The following is a 15,078-nucleotide window of genomic DNA, read 5'->3' on the forward strand; positions in this document are numbered from 1 at the left end:
AAAATAATAATACTGATAACCATGCCTGAATCATAATTAAGAACCAACAAGGCAGATACAAATAATAATCATTATGTGATTACATAGTATGTGATGAATTATGGTAAAACATCTCCGATCTCGAGTCACTTTGTATAAATATAGTTCATAATCTCGTATTCGAGCCATGATCTACATCAAACACATCTTGTACTATGTGTGGATATAATAAACATGTCAATGTTAAATATAGATGACGATGGGGTTAAAATCATAATCATCAGTTCATACATACCAGTATGATACCGCAAACATGTCAATGTAAACATACATACGTGATCTGTCCCATCATCGGCATGAAAATCATGAACGGTAAACTCACAAATTATTGTCCTCCGTATGATTCCATCAAAATATTGAACATGTCCTTCATGATATAGAAAAGTCCATTGCACAAATTCCACACATTTCTCGTGTCATCCATGGACATGAATTTCCTCCATTTCTAAGATCAGACAAAGAAACGCCACGCACGCGGGTTCAGTAGACTAGAGTTACGGCCCTTACCTGTCTCTTAGTCTCAAAACCGCTTCTGCCAAACCGGTTTCAGTGAAACTTGGTCAAAACGGTTCGCAAACGGTTCTGACTCAAAATGACTACATGTCCAAACCGGTTACATGTCCAAAACGGCTTTGTAGACCGGCTTTACAACACTAGTGTAATAGCTTATGTATTTATAAACCGTTTTTATATATAAATATATTCATTACAGATCATTAAAATTGTTGTTCAATACAATGAACTGTAACAGTTATTATCTTCAATACCATGAACTGAAACAGTTGTTATTCAATCAACAGGAATGACATTTAAACTGAAACTTGTATGTCTGATAATAATATGAGGAGGTTAGGAATTCGTGGATTCGGTGAAATAGGGTTGAAATTGGTATTATAAAAACAAAGAATTGCACAACAGTTGTCTTATGTCAATCCTACAGCAATACATTCAGTGAGTCAAGTACACTCTCAGCAGCTCTATGGAGGTGGTCTGTACATAATGTACATAATCGAGTCTGGACCAGACAATCCAGTGATCAACAGCATGAGCGTCATTCTACACCATGTGCCATGTGTCAACCAGCGAGCCTGACCCCCCGATCCCGTTAGTCGCCTCTTATGACAAGCATGGGTTACTGAAGGGTAACCCAGGGGTACAATACATTAAGAAACAAGAGAGATATACAGATTTCATTGTTTATTAGCTCCGTTTCAAATGAGTAGACATTAGGATAGGAGCTCTCCCAAATGCCTACTTTACATCTGTTGTCTTATTACCCTTCCTCATCATCCACCTGTCCTTCTCTCTTCATCAGATGTTATGTCATCATCTTCGGTCATGCCTTCGACCCAAGACTTATATTGGTACAATTTTGAAATCACTTCATGATACATATTATTTGTGTCTTTTACTCGTTTCAGTATTCCTTGTGTCTTTGGACCATCCTGCATATGGTACAGATAAGTAATAAATCGGGCATACGTCTCTTTAAACGTGCTCCAGATCAATTTGTTCAGTTTGGCTTGAATCATGTCTTCGTTTAAACCTCTTTTATGTACAGCTGTCGTTTCTCATCCAAAAAGTCTTTATTCAGCTCACGCGTACGTGAATACATTTGTCTTATACCTTGCTCTTCGAGATCAACCATCTTATTTTTCCTGTTGTGTGTGACATCGCTTAATGATTCAACATCATCGTCCTCATTTTCCATTTCAGGACATTGTTTATCGTGTAAATGTCTTTGTAAGTTATGGTTAGTGCTAAACACTTGACCACAATAGTCACAATCCACCAGAGGACGTGGTCTCTTCACAGGTGAGAAGTTGTTGTCTTCCTCCCACTGCCTTTTCACTTGGGGTATCCCAGGAGGACCCACTGAAGACTTTTCGGGACACCAGTTTCTTCTGTGTTTTTGCAAATCTTGCACATCTTGAAACACGAGTCCACAGGCATCACAAGTTGGCATGGTTGAGAGGTTTTCTTCACACGTCTCGCTCACGCTGAACATCTAACTCGGACTGATTTGTCCTGGCTTGGAGGTGTCCTTTTAAACTGAATGCATTGGGACAAAGTCGCCTATGGGGAGGTGTTTGGGGTTTTAGATCAACCAACAAGTAGCCATAAGGCTTCTGGGTAGCCCTTTGAAACAGCTCCATGAAATGGTCTGCGTTACCTGGATACATTTGCCTCGCCAAAGTCATGATGGGTTGTTGATCGATAGGGTTGTTGAACAGAAGCAGATAATGACAGTTTCTTCGTTGTGTGGGATCCTTACTGAAATACAAATTCTGGTTCAAGGCGATCACTGAGAGATTACGATGATGACTTCCTTCCGTAAACAGATCTGTAATGCGTGGATCTTTGCTGGCAGTAGACATTAAGTCATCGAGGATAACCACGTTCACCACATGGGGGTCTAGAAATGCATCCTTTTCGAGATCAGAAGGAATGCCTTGATGAAATTCCACATAGGGATAAACATGTGTTTGAATGGCATTATACAAGGGCTGCCATCGTTTGTAGAGCCATATAATACGTTCAGGATAAGGTTTAATGTTCATCCTTTCTAGAATCTGTTTCACTAAGTAGGTTTTCCCACAGGAGGTTGGCCCTGAGACAATCATGGTGAAGGGGTGAATCAGTCTACATTCTTCCAATGACTGGGTAATACTTTCTGATGAATGTGGTTGCTGCTGCTGCTGCTGCTGCTGCTGCTGTGGTGGTGGTGGTGGTGATGGCTGCTGCTGCTGCTGCTGCTGCTGCTGTGGTGGTGGTGGTGGTGACGGCTGCTGCTGCTGCTGCTGCTGCTGCTGCTTGATATCTTTTGGATGTTTTGTTCGAATATGACGGGACAAGTCATGAGCCCAAACATATTGTTTGGAGCATACGGGACAGGGATGCATAATGATGTTCACACGTCAACAGTCCTACTACAAATGATACATTTAGCCTTTCGTCTCTATTTAAAAATATGTTTTCATTCGCTTTGTGTTTTCCCTATTGACGGCACTTTCCCTTTCTCTCTTCAACTTGGCTTTAGCTTGTTCAACCACTTGTTGAGTAGGGGTAACGAAATTAATCTTAGGTTGCTCTGTGGTTTCTGGTTTTTGTTTGTCTTTCTTCCACTCTGGATCATACAGTTCCAAATATCGCTCGACAGACATCATGGCAGATTTTTCTCCTCCACGTGTTATAGAATGATAAGGGTCTCCTTTCCCTTCAGCCCTGAGCATGTAATACCGTGTCCATTTTTCGGCATCCGGTACGAAGAGTTTGTATCGTGGATTATTCATGATGAAAACGGGAGCGGTCTGGGGTGATGCGTCACTGTCACTGGTCCACGGCTAAATGAAGTTAGATAGTCCTTGTGGCCTGTTATATAGATATATTCATTGACCTTGGTATAGCTTTCAACATCGCTGCCAGGATGGTTCGGATGCACTACTATGACAAACTAAACCGGGTGTACCAGGTGTACTAAGCCGATGCTCTGTTATACTATACATAGACAACCAAGGCAGACATACTCTTAACATTGATTTATTTCCAATAGTCACACATTTTACATCACACTCTTTGGTTGCAAATCCACATGACTACCCCCAACGGGTCACCTCTTTCTGAGGTACTTCCCACCAGGGCCAAATACGGACAATCTGGAGACCATTTTTCATGTTCGGCCCAGGGATCATCATCTACTTCCCAGTTCTTGAGAACGAGACCACATTGAAAACACTTGCAAGCGTCCCCTCTGATTAAGTACACAAATCCTGCCTGAGCCATGTGACTAGGACTCTGTTTCATTTGCACTGGCCAGTCTTTAAACGAATCGAGTCTTTTCTGGAATGAAGTCCATTCAGTCTTGATTGCACAGCAATCGGCAACGACAGTCTTGTCGAATGGGTAATGTCCACACACATCCATGGTCCTATGGTAACACGTCCGCACAGTACAGCGTCTAAACCAAGAATGGCTTTACACCCAGTAACTGTAGTCACTAGGGTTGCAAAAGGAACACTGGTAGTATAATGTGTAATCACTAGGTGTAGTGACTGAGTATGATATGGAGGACTGTTTGGGGGGACTTTATATACCCACCCGAGTCTAAAAATAGACCTGAGACAAAGACTCATCATCTAAAAAATAGACACACCAGATGTTCACACCATAGATCTAACTATAGACCTGAGACAAAGACTCATCATCTAAAAATAGACACACCAGGTGTCCAGGTGTCTCATTATAAATTCAAAATGGACGATAAATTGCTCAAGTAGCATCCTTACAACATGTACTGTATAATAGCACAATGATGCCTAAAAGCCATAATAAAACAGATCTAACAGATAATCATCCAAGCACAGCGGTCAGATGACTCCACAAAACACCTTGTTAAAGAGAGGAAGCCGTGTTATTCGTGGTATTGCTATGTTCCACTGCACATGTCGATGGTTGGTATTTACGGCATTTCTATTTCTATTTTAATAGAAATATAAGACAAACGAACTGTGGTTTATGTGGAGATACGGCTGTACCTCACATAAAATAATTATAACATGTGCACTAGTACTTCCAAACATAGAAGGTAACATGTCATACGTTTCACGTAAAGGTAGGAACTTGAATGTGAGGCAGCAGAAAATAGACAACAAATGCATAGTGGTATACGTTACAGGTACACACCATATACAGTGAATTGGGTGAATTCGGTAACTATTTCCTAGCTAGTATTATTTCATATGTACAGGGATGTATATTTTTTTATATCAATTTATCAAACTGATGATTCACTAGAATTACCTGGATCACATTACCACGTATCAAACAGATGATTCACTAGACTGACCTGGATCACCTGACCACGTATCAAACTGATGACTCACTAGAATTACCTGGATCACCTGACTACGTATCAAACTAAAGACTCACTAGAATTACCTGGATCACCTGACCACGTATCAAACTGATGACTCACTAGAATTACCTGGATCACCTGACTACGTATCAAACTAAAGACTCACTAGAATTACCTGGGTCAGCTGACCACGTATCAAACTGATGATTCACTAGACTTACCTGGATCACCTGACCATCTATTACACTGATCATTCACTAAATTACCTGGATCACCTGACCACGTATCAAACTGATGATTCAATAAGACTTACCTGGGTCACCTGACCATCTATCACACTGATGATTCACTAGACTTACCTGGATCACCTGACCACGTATCAAACTGATGATTCACTAGACTTACCTGGGTCACCTGACAACGAATCAAACTGATGATTCACTGACTTACCTGGATCACCTGACCACGCATCAAACTGATGATTCACTTAACTTGCCTTGGTCACCTGACAACGTATCAAACTGACGATTCACTAGACTGACCTGGGTCACCTGACCACGTATCAAACTGATGATTCACTAGACTTACCTGGGTCACCTGATCACGTATCAAACTGATGATTCACTAGACTGACGTGGGTCAGCTGACCACGCATGAAACTGATGATTCACTGGACTGAGCAGGGTCAGCTGACCATCTATCAAACTGATGATTCACTAGACTGACCTGGGTCACCTGACCACGTATCAAACTGATGATTCACTAGACTGACCTGCGTCAGCTGACCATGTATCAATCTGATGATTCACTAGACTGACCTGGGTCAGCTGACCACGCATCAAACTGATGATTCAATTAGACTTACCTGGGTCACCTGACCATGTATCAAACTGATGATTAATTAGACTCACCTGGGCGAGCTGACCACGAATCAAACTGATGATTCACTAGACTTACCTGGATCACCTGACCATCTATCAAACTGATGATTCACTAGACTGACCTGGGTCACCTGACCACGTATCAAACTGATGATTCATTAGACTTACCTGGATCACCTGACCATGTATCGAACTGATGTTTCACTAGACTTTCCTGGGTCTCCTGACCACGTATCAAAGTGATCATTTACTAGACTGACCTGTGTCACCTGACCATCTATCAAACTGATGATTCACTTGACTTACCTGGGTCACCTGAACATGTATCAAACTGATGATTCATTAGACTTTCCTGGGTCAGCTGACCATGTATAAAACTGATGATTCAATAGACTTACCTGGATCACCTGACCATCTATCAAACTGATGATTCACTTGACTTACCTGGTAACCTGACCACGTATCAAACTGATGATTCATTAGACTCACCTGGGTCACCTGACCTGATGAAACTGATGATTGACTAGACTGACCTGGGTCACCTGAACATCTATCAAACTGATGACTGACTTGACTTATCAAACCTGATCACGTATCAAACTGATGACTCACTAGAATTACCTGGATCACCTGACCACGTATCAAACTGATGACCAGAATGACTCAGCTGACCACGTATCAAACTGATGATTCACTAGACTGACCTGGGTCACCTGACCATCTATCAAACTGATGATTGACTTGACTTACCTGGATCACCTGACCACATATCAAACTGATGACTCACTAGAATTACCTGGATCACCTGACCACGTATCAAACTGATGATTCACTAGACTTACCTGGGTCACCTGACCACGTATCAAACTGATGATTCACTAGACTTACCTGGATCACCTGACCACGTATCAAACTGATGATTCACTAGACTGACCTGGGTCAGGTCACCATCTATCAAACTGATGATACACTAGATTTACCTGGATCACCTGACCATATATCAAACTGATGATTCACTAGACTGACCTGGGTCACCTGACCACGTATCAAACTGATGATTCACTAGACTGACCTGGGTCAGCTGACCACGTATCAAACTGATGATTGACTGACCTCAATAGACATCAAACTGATGATTCAATAGACTTTACCTGGGTCACCTGACCATGTATCAAACTGATGATTGAACTAGACTCACATGGGCCAGCTGACCACGAATCAAACTGATGATTCACTAGACTTACCTGGATCACCTGACCATCCGTCAAACTGATGATTCACTAGACTTACCTGTGTAACCTGACCACGTATCAAACTGATGATTCATTAGACTTTACCTGGGTCACCTGACCATGTATCAAACTGATGATTCACTAGACTTACCTGGATCACCTGACCATCTATCAAACTGATGATTCACTAGACTGACCTGGGTCACCTGACCACGTATCAAACTGATGATTCATTAGACTTTACCTGGATCACCTGACCATGTATCAAACTGATGATTCATTAGACTCACCTGGGTCTCCTGACCACGTATCAAACTGATGATTCACTAGACTGACCTGGATCACCTGACCATCTATCAAACTGATGATTCACTAGACTTACCTGTGTCACCTGAACATGTATCAAACTGATGATTCATTAGACTTTACCTGGGTCAGCTGACCATGTATCAAACTGATGATTCACTAGACTTACCTGGATCACCTGACCATCTATCAAACTGATGATTCACTAGGACTATCACCAGACACGTATCAAACTGATGATTCATTAGACTTACCTGGATCACCTGACCATGTATCAAACTGATGATTCACTAGACTTTGACCTGGGTCACCTGACCACGTATCAAACTGATGATTTACTAGACTGACCTGTGTCACCTGACCATCTATCAAACTGATGATTCACTTGACTTACCTGGGTCACCTGAACACGTATCAAACTGATGATTCACTAGACTTACCTGGGTCAGCTGACCACGTATCAAACTGATGATTCAATAGACTTACCTGATCACCTGACCATCGTATCAAACTGATGATTCACTAGACTGACCTGGGTCACCTGACCATGTATCAAACTGATGATTGACTAGACTGACCTGGGTCACCTGACCATCTATCAAACTGATGATTGACTTGACTTTACCTGGATCACCTGACCACATATCAAACTGATGACTCACTAGAATTACCTGGATCACCTGACCACGTATCAAACTAAAGAATCACTAGAATTACCTGGATCAACTGACCACGTATCAAACTGATGATTCACTAGCCTTACCTGGATCACCTGACCACGTATCAAACTGATGATTCACTAGACTTACCTGGATTACCTGACCATCTATCAAACTGATGATTCACTAAACTTACCTGGATCACCTGACCACGTATCAAACTGATGATTCACTAGACTGACCTGGGTCAGGTCACCATCGTATCAAACTGATGATACACTAGATTTACCTGGATCACCTGACCATATATCAAACTGATGATTCACTTGACTTACCTGGTTCACCTGACCACGTATCAAACTGATGATTCACTAGACTTACCTGGATCACCTGACCATCTATCACACTGATGATTCACTCAACTTACCTGGATCACCTGACCACGTATCAAACTGATGATTCACTAGACTTACCTGGGTCAGGGTCACCATCTATCAAACTGATGATACACTAGATTTACCTGGATCACCTGACCATGTATCAAACTGATGATTCACTTGACTTGCCTGGATCACCTGACAACGTGTCAAACTGATGATTCACTAGACTGACCTGGGTCAGATGAAAATGTATCAAACTGATGATTCACTAGACTTACCTTAGTCACCTGACCACGTATCAAACTGATGATTCACTAGACTTACCTGGATCACCTGACCACGTATCAAACTGATGATTCACTAGGACTGACCTGGGTCAGCTGACCACGTATCAAACTGATGATTCACTAGACTTACCTGGATCACCTGACCACGTATCAAACTGATGATTCACTAGACTTTACCTGGATCACCTGACCACGTATCAAACTGATGATTCACTAGACTGACCTGGATCACCTGACCATGTATCTGATGATTCACTAGACTGTATCAAACTGATGATTCACTAGACTTACCTGGGTCACCTGACCACGTATCAAACTGATGATTCACTAGACTTACCTGGATCACCTGACCATGTATCAAACTGATGATTCACTAGACTTACCTGGTTCACCTGACAACGTATCAAACTGATGATTCACTAGACTACCTGGATCACCTGACCACGCATCAAACTGATGATTCACTAGACTTACCTGGGTCACCTGACCACGTGTCAAACTGATGATTCACTAGACTGATCTGGGTCAGATGAAAATGTATCAAACTGATGATTCACTAGACTTACCTTAGTCACCTGACCACGTATCAAACTGATGATTCACTTGACTGACGTGGCTTAGCTGACCACGTATGAAACTGATGATTCACTGGACTGAGCAGGGTCGGCTGACCATCTATCAAACTAATGATTCATTAGACTTACCTGGGTCACCTGACCATGTATCAAACTGATGATTCACTAGACTGACCTGGGTCAGCTGACCATGTATCAAACTGATGATTCACTAGACTGACCTGGGTCACCTGACCATGTATCAAACTGATGATTCACTAGACTTACCTGGGTCACCTGACCATGTATCAAACTGATGATTCACTAGACTGACCTGGGTCACCTGACCATGTATCAAACTGATGATTCACTATGTATCAAACTGATGATTCACTAGATTTACCTGGGTCACCTGACCATGTATCAAACTGATGATTCACTTGACTTACCTGGGTCACCTGACCATGTATCAAACTGATGATTCACTAGACTTACCTGGGTCACCTGACCACGTATCAAACTGATGATTCGCTAGACTTACCTGACCACTGCTCCCCATTCATACACCCCAACTCACATTGACACACACAAAACACACACACACACACACACACTCCTTCATACACGCTCACGCACATTAACAATGGTTCTCTCGATCGACATCACGCATCCACTTCACACACTTGATCATTATAATATAGTCGAACTGAAGACTCGGTGGATGCTTGCCAGCAGGCCTGAATATCTTTGCATGACGTATGTCCAGGATGGGTGTGTCCATATGGTGTGAATGATATAGTGCGGCGTAAAACTCACTCACTCACTTAACCATGTTCATGACTGGTGTTCGTTGTTTTGTCAGCCTAAACTGTACAAATAACTGATTGCAACTTCTGTTGTATTTCAGTATATATTACTAAAATAAGCTCATCTTCTAAGTGTTTATCTACTGTTGTGGTAAGACAACGATCCCCTGGAGGTAGGTGGGAAACTCTTGCAGCACATGACAGGTAACTAGACACGTCCGTGACACACGGACGGATAAACATGATATCTGCCTCACAATGTGCTTCCCCAAGTCAGCTGATTAACTTCTCTGTACGCTGACGGATTCAGCTTCCTGCTTCACGAGGGGCGGCGAGGTAGCCCAGTGGTTAAAGCGTTAGCTCGTCACGCCAAAGACTCGATTCTTCACATGAGCATAATGTGTCAAGCCCATTTCCTCTGCCGTGATATTACTGAACTATTTCTACACTCACTCACTCTCTCACTCATGCTTCAAGTAAAATATTGCTAGGGCGGTGGGCTAGCCTAATGGTTAAAGCGTTGGCTCGTCACGCCGAAGACCCGGGTTCGAATCCCACATGGGTACAATGTGTGAAGCCATTTCTGCTGTCGCCCGCCGTGATGTTGGAATATTGCTAAAAGCGGCGTAAAACCAAACTCTGTCAGTCAGTCAGTAAAATATTGCTTGTTTGTGATTCAATCTCAGAGAAGAGCCTGGCATTCAGGAATGCCGGATCAATGATGAGGATAAAGAAGGCAGAGATTCTAAAAGCTTGTTTATTTTATCCAGTTAATATGTGACGATTTTAATATCGAAATCTGTGCTTAATGAAATTGGTGTGAAGCTAACAAACAGTGAAATGTGATAGGATCAACAATAAACTGGGGTTACAAGTAAATACAAACAAGTACAATGTCAGTAAAAAATAACAGTACAATACAGCAACAATACAACATAAAAGCAGTGATTTTGAATACAGAGAACAGTGATGCATCAACGCGTGCATGCGAGGTTTCCTGAAGTTTCAGTTTGATTTCTCTCAACCGTGAAGATCTGGTCAGAATTGATCTTTGACAACCCTTGCTTGTCCTAAGAGGCGACTAACGGGATCGGGTGGTCAGGCTTGCTGACTTGGTTGACACATGTCATCGTATCCCAACTGCATAGATCGATGCTCATGATGTTGATCACTGGATTGTCTGGTCCGGACTCGATTATTTACAGACCGCCGCCATATAGCTGGAATATTGCTGTACGGCGTAAAACTAAACTGGCTCATTCACTCACTAGTTTTCTCTAACTGGCTGGAATTGTCCGGTTGCTCTAGAAACTTCCAAACCAGTCTTCACTCCCAGTCTAAATATAGCACCTAGCATATCACTGCACTCGGGGCGTGGTCGCCTAGTGGTTAAAGCGTGCGTTCGTCACGCCAATGACCTGGGTTCAATTCACCACATGGATGCAATGTGTGTAGCCATTTCTGGTGTCCCCGCCGTGATATTGCTGGAATATTGCTAAAAGCTGCGTAAAACTACGCTCACGAACTCACTCACTCCATGGTCAACATTGTTATACAGTGCAACACTATAATAATAATAATAATAATAATAATAATAATGTGGGTATTTATATAGCGCTACATCCAGGTACTAATACCCGCTCATGGCGCGACAATACTATAGGAGAAAAGAAAATAGGTAAAACTATTTACAGAGAGACAATTGAACATAGAAAGTCTAGTAATAGGCAAGACGAAAAAAGTGGGTATTTAGAGACGATTTAAATGTGTCCAAAGATTCAGCATTCTTGATGTGAGTGGGCAAGTTGCTATAGGCCATAGCACAGCCACAACACAACACCAAGCACATGTTGCATCAATAAAGAGACATACATTAAGAGCAATATTGCGATATTGCGATGATGCGATTGCAGAGAAAACGGACAAAAATGTGTGAATAACTCGGACAGTCTGCGATGCATGCATACAGTTCAGATATTCGTCTGGGCAGAATGAAGGACCTACCAGAATCTCTGTCAGTGCTGATCCCCGGTGTTAGTATCGTACAGTTCACCCCGTTTGCCGAGGATATACTGATGATGTCGTTACACAATGTGTAATACAGGTGCGTGCGTGCGTGCGTGCGTGCGTGCGTGCGTGTGTGTATTAAACAGCGGAATCGCTAACGATTGAGTAATACGGGTTTGGGGACTGTGACTTTCGTGATGCTGCCGATGTTGATGACGTAGGTCGTGGCTGGTTGTTGGTGTTAGTGTTGACGTACACAGCTTCCACAGGGGGCAGAGAGCGGTATGCGTTCTCCCCACGTTCATGTCTGAAAACAAGAAAACGCATTCGTGGGATGGTGAAAGGAAGAGCGAAACTTCTGTGAGGCACATGAAACAATATTTTCCAGAAAATCCACAGTTTCTACTTAGCAATTGTTAATTAACCGAGGGGTAACTATGAGAATATGCAGGACAGTTGTTGCTTTAAACGTCAGTTAACCACAACTACGGAAGATAGTAACTCAAAATTTCAACATACTATTTACAAATATCAAGATAAAGATCTTGAATTTTCAACTTCTTATCTTAAAATTTGAAGGTCATTTTCTAGAAATTTCAGCTTTATTTTATCTTGAAATTTCAACTTAGTATATTGAAATTGCAAGAATAAATATGTGAAAACGCATGGCCCTAAAAGGATTCCGTACATAACTGTATGACACACTCTATGAATAACAAGTGCGATTGACCCTTTAAACGTCGCATACCGCCGGGGACACACGGTCCTCTTAATCTCAGACTTAATCTTAGAGTATATTCTCACCGGAATCCTTCAAACATTGACATTCTGTCTGAAAACAATGATTATCTAAATTGTTGTAAAAAATGTGATTTCAATTATTGAGCATATTGTAACCTGTGGTTGTGATTTGTTACATACAAATATTTCTGAGTGCGGCTCGTCACTATATGGCTGAAATACTGCCGATGTGACGTTAAATATTAACTCACTCACTCACTCTGAGTGCGGCGTAAAACTAAACTCAATCACTGTTACATACAACATTGGGAGAGGATATAACTTATATTAATTTCAATTGATAGTGTTTAAATAGACTTGTCACTTCCCTACCTCTTGTGGTAGTCTCGTAGTTGCCCTCGGCTTCTGTGGTGGTCGCGGGCTGGGTGGAAGACTTTCGTTTGGCCCTGAAACGGACATGTATGTACTTAGTGTAATTAAGTCACTTTTGAATGTTGAATATTGTGTTCCAGAACGGATGGAGACGTCACAGCACAGGTTAATGAATAAATAACTTTGTCTGTGAACGTGCTTCGAACACCTGGCTGTCCCTGTCTCAGCACTCCTCCCTCGTAACAGACAGTGAACTGTGTCAATATTTTAATGATAGTTTGTTAAACAACTTTTTATTTTTAGGACAAACAATTCTGGAAAAACCTCACAGAGTTGGTATGATGTTTTGATTATGATCAGCGTTTCATTAAGTATGTTATGTTTATTAGTTTTCGAGTTAGATTGCAATTCATCGGTCTGCTTTTTGAGCCAAACGGACTGTAAAGTGACCGATTCACCGCGTATGAAGACATTGAACTCGTTGACCCTATTGTTTGTAAACAAACATGTCCAACAACGGCGATTTTACCTCGACAGCATCTTTGATGTTTTTGAAGTAAAACGCGAAAGGTTTCGAAGAAGAATTTCTTGACTCAAATCCCAGAAACTAATAATTGTTGATGACCACCCTACTATTCCCAATTTGGAAAAGACCTGACATGCCGCGTTTTATGTGCGATATATGGACAGTGGGAGTGAGAGGACTGGGCATTACGGCCGGGACGGAAGCAGTCAGGTTAGGGCCTGTGCGCCGCCTTGTGTTGTCGACGTCATGCCAGCTAGATCTAGACCCGGTTTGAATACTGTTGCATTTGCGCTGATGACGAATTTTCTAGCTTCGTTGTTTCTTCACTGGGATTAGGGACAAGAAATTATTGTTCAAACCATTCGCTTTTTACTTCAAAAACATCAAAGATGCTGCCGATGTAGAAACTGCCGATGTAGAAATTGCCGATGTCCGACATGTTTGTTTACAAACAAAAGAGTCAACGCGTTCATTGTATTCATACGCGGTGAATCAGTCACTTTCATTAGCGGTCTTAAACTGCGATTTAAGTACGGTTTTGATGAGCTCTCAGCCTATCAGAATCGAGTATCACACAATGTCGTGCTAGAATCAACCGTTACGATAAAGGACCGCAAAAGTGAAAACAGAGTAGCTTTATCTTCTAAGTCGAAGAATCTAATTAAACTAACGAGAAAACAAGCTATGTGAAACAAGTTTGTGAAATACTTACATCCAACCACCACTGCCTTGTACAATGCCGCTGTGAGGAGCACTGACGTTACACACGCGATGATCACAACATAGACAGGCACGCAAGAAGGGTTCGCTGTGAATACAATAAGCATTATCCACCCTGCCATGGGTCGTTATTGGACAATCAACAGCCATTGAAACCCTACCTCTCACTGCTCTTGTTCGCATGCTGATATCCCTGCCGTAAAGATCAGGGTAGGAATTTGTCCCGAGTTGCCAGGCTAAGTCCGCTAACGGGATCAGATGGGCTCGCTGACTTGGTTGATGCATGTCAGTATAAATTGATGCGCACGATGCCAATAACCGGATTGTCTGGCCCAGACGCGAATATTTACAGATCGCCGTTATATAGCTGGAATATTGCTGGGTTCGACGTTAAATAACAAAACAAACGAGTTTCTGTGACGCTGATAAAAATTAAACACATGTACAACATAAAAATATTTGAACTCCGATTCTATGGTTGTTTCACACAAAATGAAAACATGAGTGATCAATGAAGATATGTGAGAAAAGAGAAAAAAATATAATTCTTCAAACAGAGAAACGAGTTATTGGTAGATGAGGGCCAAATACGAACACGATACACACTGAGGTAAAACGTTCATGGTCAATAAAATGTTTGAGATATCTTTGTAGTGAAGACTAAACACATAACATCGTAAATATATATGTGCAGAGACAGGCACCCAGGAACA

This window comes from Haliotis rubra, unplaced genomic scaffold, assembly GCF_003918875.1.
Source record: "Haliotis rubra isolate DU_JTF1 unplaced genomic scaffold, ASM391887v1 Scf1569, whole genome shotgun sequence".
Classification (NCBI taxonomy): domain Eukaryota; kingdom Metazoa; phylum Mollusca; class Gastropoda; order Lepetellida; family Haliotidae; genus Haliotis; species Haliotis rubra.